The sequence below is a fragment of the Magnolia sinica genome, chromosome 10, assembly GCF_029962835.1.
Source record: "Magnolia sinica isolate HGM2019 chromosome 10, MsV1, whole genome shotgun sequence".
NCBI lineage: Eukaryota > Viridiplantae > Streptophyta > Magnoliopsida > Magnoliales > Magnoliaceae > Magnolia > Magnolia sinica.
Window position 1 is genome coordinate 31,193,518 of NC_080582.1, and position 6,044 is coordinate 31,199,561.

The following is a 6,044-nucleotide window of genomic DNA, read 5'->3' on the forward strand; positions in this document are numbered from 1 at the left end:
AGAGGCATGGACATGTCCTCTGAATCAAATTTCTCAACAAATGGCTTTAAACGATGTCCATTTACTTTAAACTCCTTGCCATTGTCGGGATCTCTTATCTCGACGGCCCCATGAGGATAAGCAGTAACAACAATGTAAGGGCCGGTCCAACGAGATCGAAGCTTACCCGGAAAGAGATGTAATCGAGAATTATACAAAAGGACTTTCTGGCCTGGCGTGAATGATTTTCGTAGAATATGTTGATCATGAAACGCCTTCATCCTGTCCTTGTAAATTCTCGAATTCTCGTATGCATCGTTCCGGATTTCTTCAAGTTCATTCAATTGCAGTTTGCGTAGCGAGCCAGCGTTGTCCAGATTGAAATTAAGATTTTTGATCGCCCAGTATGCTTTATGTTCCAGCTCTACAGGCAAGTGACAAGCTTTCCCATAGACAAGTCTAAAGGGAGACATTCCAATAGGAGTTTTAAAGGCAATACGGTATGCCCATAAGACATCGGTCAATCGGATTGACTAATCCTTACGATCAGGGTTAACCGTTTTCTCCAAAATGTGTTTAATTTCTCTATTAGAAATCTCAGCTTGCCCACTTGTCTGTGGATGGTATGGGGTGCTCACCTTATGAGAGATACCGTATTTCTTCATTAAGCTCTCGAATGGTCTATTACAAAAGTGTGAGCCCCCATCACTAATGATGGCTCGAGGCGTTCCGAATCGAGAAAGGATGTTCTCTTTCAGGAATTTAATGACCGTGCGATGGTCATTCTTTCGACACGGAATCGCTTCAACCCATTTAGTGACATAATCCACGGCGAGCAAAATATACAGATTTCCAAACGATTGGGGGAATGGTCCCATGAAATCGATGCCCCAGCAATCAAATGCTTCAATGATAAGATTTGGGTTCAAAGGCATTATATTTCGACGGGCCAATGCTCCCAATTTTTGACAACTCTCACAAGCTTTGCAAAACTCATGAGTGTCCTTAAACATAGTGGGCTAGTAAAGCTGCACTGCATAATTTTGACCGTTGTCTTTTTGGCAGAATAAGTGACCACCACAGGCCTAAGAGTGATAGAAGGGGGTGGGCAATATTTCGCCGTACACATCTCCTTAGAATTTTTTCTGGGCAATATTTAAACAAATATGGATCATCCCAGAAGAACTTATGTACCTCGACGAAAAATTTCTTTTTTATCTTGTGTAGTCCAACATGTCAGCATGAAACCTATAGCAAGATAATTTGCAATGTAAACAAACCAAGGTAAGTTAGAGAGTTTAAACAATTATTTGTCAGGGAACATGTCATTTATAGGTGTCGCCTCAGGGGAATCAGAGGTATTTAAGGTGAGACAGATGATCGGCCACTACGTTCTCTACTCCATTTTTATCTGTAATTTTCAAATCAAATTCTTGGAGTAGAAGGATTCATCATATCAAAGGGGCTTAGAATCATTCTTAGAAAGAAGATACTTAAGTGCCGCATGATCTGTGTAGATAATGATCTTGGATCCGATCAAGTAGGACCTAAATATGTCCAAGGCGAACACTACAGCTAAGAGTTCCTTTTCCGTAGTCGAGTAGTTAACCTGGGCAGGATATAGAGTACTACTCGCGAAATGAATGACGAAGGGCTTCTTATCTTTTCTCTGGCCTAAGACCGCCCCAAGAGCATAATCAAACGTCGCACATAAGCTCAAAAGGGAGGCTCCAGTCGGGTGACTCATGATAGGTGCAGTGGTTAACGTGCCCTTAAGCTTGGTGAAAGCTTCCTGGCACTGCTCAGTCCACTCATACGGAGCATCGTTCTGAAGAAGATTACATAAAGGACGAGAGAGAAGACTAAAGTCCTTTATGAATCGCCTGTAAAATCCTGCGTGTCCTAAGAAGGATCGCACGTCTCCGATGTTCTTGGGTGGAGGTAGGTTAGAGATAAGATCGATTTTTGCCTTATCTACCTCGATTCCTTTGACGAGATGATATGCCCAAGGACAATTCCCTTCGAACCATGAAATGGCACTTCTCCCAATTAGTACCAAGTTCTTCTCTTCACATCTTTTCAACAGCACACATTTAAGACTTTCCAAGCACTTGTTGAAAGATGGACCGTAAAAAGAGAAATCGTCCCATGAAGACCTCTAAATATTGCCCCACCATGTCGAAAAAATACTAAGCATACATCGAAAAGTGGCAGGGGCATTACATAGCCCGAATGGCATCCTTCGATAGGCAAAGGTGCCGTAGGGACATGTAAATGTGGTCTTTCCCTGGTCTTCAGGGGCTATCTCTATCTGGTTGTAGCCTGAATACCCGTCAAGGAAACTGTAATAGGAATGACCAGCTAACCTTTCCAGGATCTGATCAATGAATGGTAAAGGAAAGTGGTCTTTCCTCGTGACGGTATTCAACTTCCTGTAGTCAATGCACATTCTCCAACCAGTAGTGACTCTAGTTGGCACGAGTTCATTATTAGCATTGGCTACGATGGTGATTCCGGACTTCTTAGGGACCACTTGAGTTGGACTCACCCACTGACTATCAGATATAGGGTATATAATACCCACGTCCAGTAGTTTAAGAACCTCGGTTTTAACCACTTCCTTCATGTTTGGATTTAGTCTACGTTGTGGTTGCCGAGCGGTTTTTGCATTATCCTCAAGATATATGTGGTGAGTACAAATCGAGGGATCGATTCCTTTGAGGTCCGCTATCGTCCATCCCAGGGCTCCTTTATGCTCAATGAGAGTAGATATAAGCATACTCTCCTGTTCTTTCTCCAGGTGGGCAGAGATCACCACCGGGTATGTCTCATCTTGACCCAAATATGCATATTTCAAATCAGCGGGCAAAGGTTTTAGGTCAAGCTTCGGCGGCTTGAGGTTAGACGGTAGAGGCACTACATCAGTTTGTGGTAATTCTTCAAATTGTGGCCTCCATCGGTTAACTTCAAGTACCGGTGCAGTATCAAGCAAGGCGCACGTCTCCCTAATCATGTCATCATCAAAATCATGGGAGTGGGCCAGGCACGTCTCTAGATGGTCGGAGGATAAGGTCAGGGGTATCGTATCTTCCACGAAAGAGTCAATCATGTTAATGTCGTGGAAATCGTCATCATCCTCTGAGTTGCTGCCGTTATTAAAAAAAATGTTTGACTCCAATGTCAAATTTTCAAAAGACATAGTCATGATACCATTCCTACAATTGATAATTGCATTTGATGTGGCAAGGAATGGGCGACCAAGAATGACAGGGATCTGAGTGCTCATGTTATTGATGGGTTCAGTGTCCAGGATGATAAAGTCTACAGGGTAGTAAAATCTATCAACTTGGACCAACACATCCTCAATTATCCCTCTTGGTACACGAACAGAGCGATCAGCAAGTTGTAGTGTGGTTAGGGTGGGTTTTAGTTCACCCAAACCTAACTGTTTGTATACCGAGTAGGGAATCAGATTGACGCTCGCTCCTAAGTCAAGAAGTGCGTGATCAATTCGATGGTTCCCGATTACACATGATATGGTTGGGCTACCGGGATCCTTGAATTTCTGCGGCACGTCTTGCTTCAGGATGGCACTCACTTTCTCAGTCAAGAAGATTTTCTTTTGAATAATTTTCCGTCGCTTGGTCGTGCATAAGTCTTTTAGGAATTTGGCATATGAAGGTATCTGTTTAACGACATCAAGTAGAGGAATGTTGACTTTCACCTGTTTCAACACCTCTAGGATATCCTGAGAGTTAGAGAGAGGTTTTGGTGAAACCAACCGTTGGGGAAATGGAGCAACTGGCTTCTCTAGAAGTTCCGGTTCTAATTTTTGTGGGGCATCACTGGATTCATCATTGTTGTCCTCTTTGGTTCTTGAGGCTTTTCGGCCTAACCGGAAGAGTTTTATCAATGATCTTCCCACTCCTAAGAGTGGTGATGGATTTAGCATGTCCCATCTGATTTGAAGAGCTGGGATCATTATTCTCGTACTGCGGTTTAGGATTGGGGAGAGGTTGTGCAGGAAGCATCCCCTTTTCTATAACCGTCATACGAGAATCTATCTTTTGCATAAAATCTGTGATTCCCCGCATTGCCTGAGCCAGCTCTTGTATGGGATTTTGAACCGGTTCCTCTTGAGGTTTCACTTGATTTGGATTTTGATTGAAGAAACCTGGAGGAGTCGCCGTTTGTCCATTCCTCCAACTAAAGTTTGGATGATTTTTCCAGCCAGGATTGTATGTGTTGGAGTTAGGGCCCGGCACAGGTCGTTGATAGTTATTTGCGGCATTGGCTTGTTCATTCAACACTCCTCGAAAGGCAGGTATTGTAGGACAGTTTTCAGTTGTGTGAATGTTGCAATCACAAATGCCGCAAACAATTTCATTGACCTTATCCTTCTTTCCTTCCATGGCCTCAACTTTCCTTATGAGCGTAGTCACTTTACACTTGAGATCATCCTCTTCTTTCAAGAGGTATAATCCACCTTTCTCCTTTAATTGAGTCGGCCTAGACGTGGTGTTCGACTTTGGGTAATAGTCCCAAGATTGTGTTTTTCAGCCACTATCGAGGTAGTCCCATACCTCGTCGATATCTTTATTAATGAACTCTCCATTACACATTGTCTCGACCATTTGGCGCATGGAAGATGTCAGTCCATCATAGAAAAAATTTGTAATGCGCCACGTTTCAAATCCGTGTTGTGGGCATGAACTGACCAAATCTTTGAATCTTTCCCAACATTGAAAGAATGTTTCATCTTCCTTTTGGGCAAAGTTCATGATCGCTTTCCGAGGGTAATCGTTTTATGATGTGGGAAGAATTTTTTATGAATTCCCTCTGCATGTCGCTCCATGTGCCAATGGATCTAGGACGAAGTGAATGTAACCACGCCTTAGCTTTCTCTTTTAAGGAAAAAGGAAAGAGTTTCACCTAATTGTATCCTCGGATACATTAGGAAAACATAATGTAGCTATTATCTCATCGAACTCTTTCAAATGTAAATATGGACTTTCAGATTCAAGTCCATGGAATTTGGGAAGGAGTTGGATAACTCCTGGCTTGATGTCCATCTGTCCTGTGTTTTCAGGAAAAATCATGCATGAGGGCATACTCACTCCCGCCGGTTGCAAAAAATCTCGTAAAGTACGAGGCGGGGGTGCCTGTTGCACCTCATTCTCATCTTGGGTATCCTCCACCCTGGGTGGGAGTAGAGGAGGTTGGTGTTCAGCCATAACTTCAGTTAACTCAGGGGATTTTGAGCGGTGTCTAGTCCTGCGATGGATAGTCAACCCCTCAACCACTCCTCCTTCAGTCAAGAGACGTCGAGTGTTGTCACGGGCCCACTTGGGCATGAAACACTCGCAGCCCTCAATTCAAAGCCTAATCCTAAAAAAGGAAAAGAAAATCTAGAAAGAAAGAGAGAGTTGGAAAGAAATTACCAAATTGGAGTCCTAAGTTAAAAACCTGCAAAATAAAACAAGAATAAGTTAGATTCTTAAAAAGAGAAGAAAAATAACAGTAAATTAATTTCTAAAAGAAGGGATTCTTAAAAGAACGTGGAAATTTCTAAACTAAAAGAGAATTGAAAAATAGACAGTAGGGAAGGAGCTTACCTGAATTAGAGATTTCTATCTTAAAGGCCTACTAAATAGGAAGGTTAGTTTCTAAACACAAATTCTAAAAATAAATTAGGAAACAAATTAGTTTCTAAAATTAGAAAGTTACTAAAAGTAGAAAATTAATTAAGAAATAACCTAGTTTTAAACTATTTCCTACAGATGGGAGGATATTAAAAAAAAAAATCTATAAAATTCAAACCCTAATTCTAAAAGATAGAAAAAGTAAGGAGATTATGGAGGAATTACCAATTTATGGACTTATGTCAGGATCCTACAAAACAGGAAACAAGTTAGTTCTAAAAATCAAATAGAAAAAATCTAAAACTAAAGTTAATAAAATCCTAATCTTATCCTAATTCTAAAGCTAATTAATTTCAGAAAATCGTAACTATCAGTCCCCGGCAACGGCGCCAAAAACTTGTTCACTCCCCAAGTATAGGGTTG

The 6,044-nt window shown here is 41.6% G+C and overlaps 1 non-coding gene across 1 annotated transcript; it reads left to right on the top strand.

The window, feature by feature from the left end:
- The first annotated feature begins 4,671 nt into the window (after positions 1-4,671).
- On the top strand, positions 4,672-4,777 carry LOC131217775 (small nucleolar RNA R71). The gene has a single exon (XR_009157365.1). It is a non-coding gene; the product is annotated as a small nucleolar RNA R71 (small nucleolar RNA).
- Positions 4,778-6,044: the final 1,267 nt, after the last annotated feature.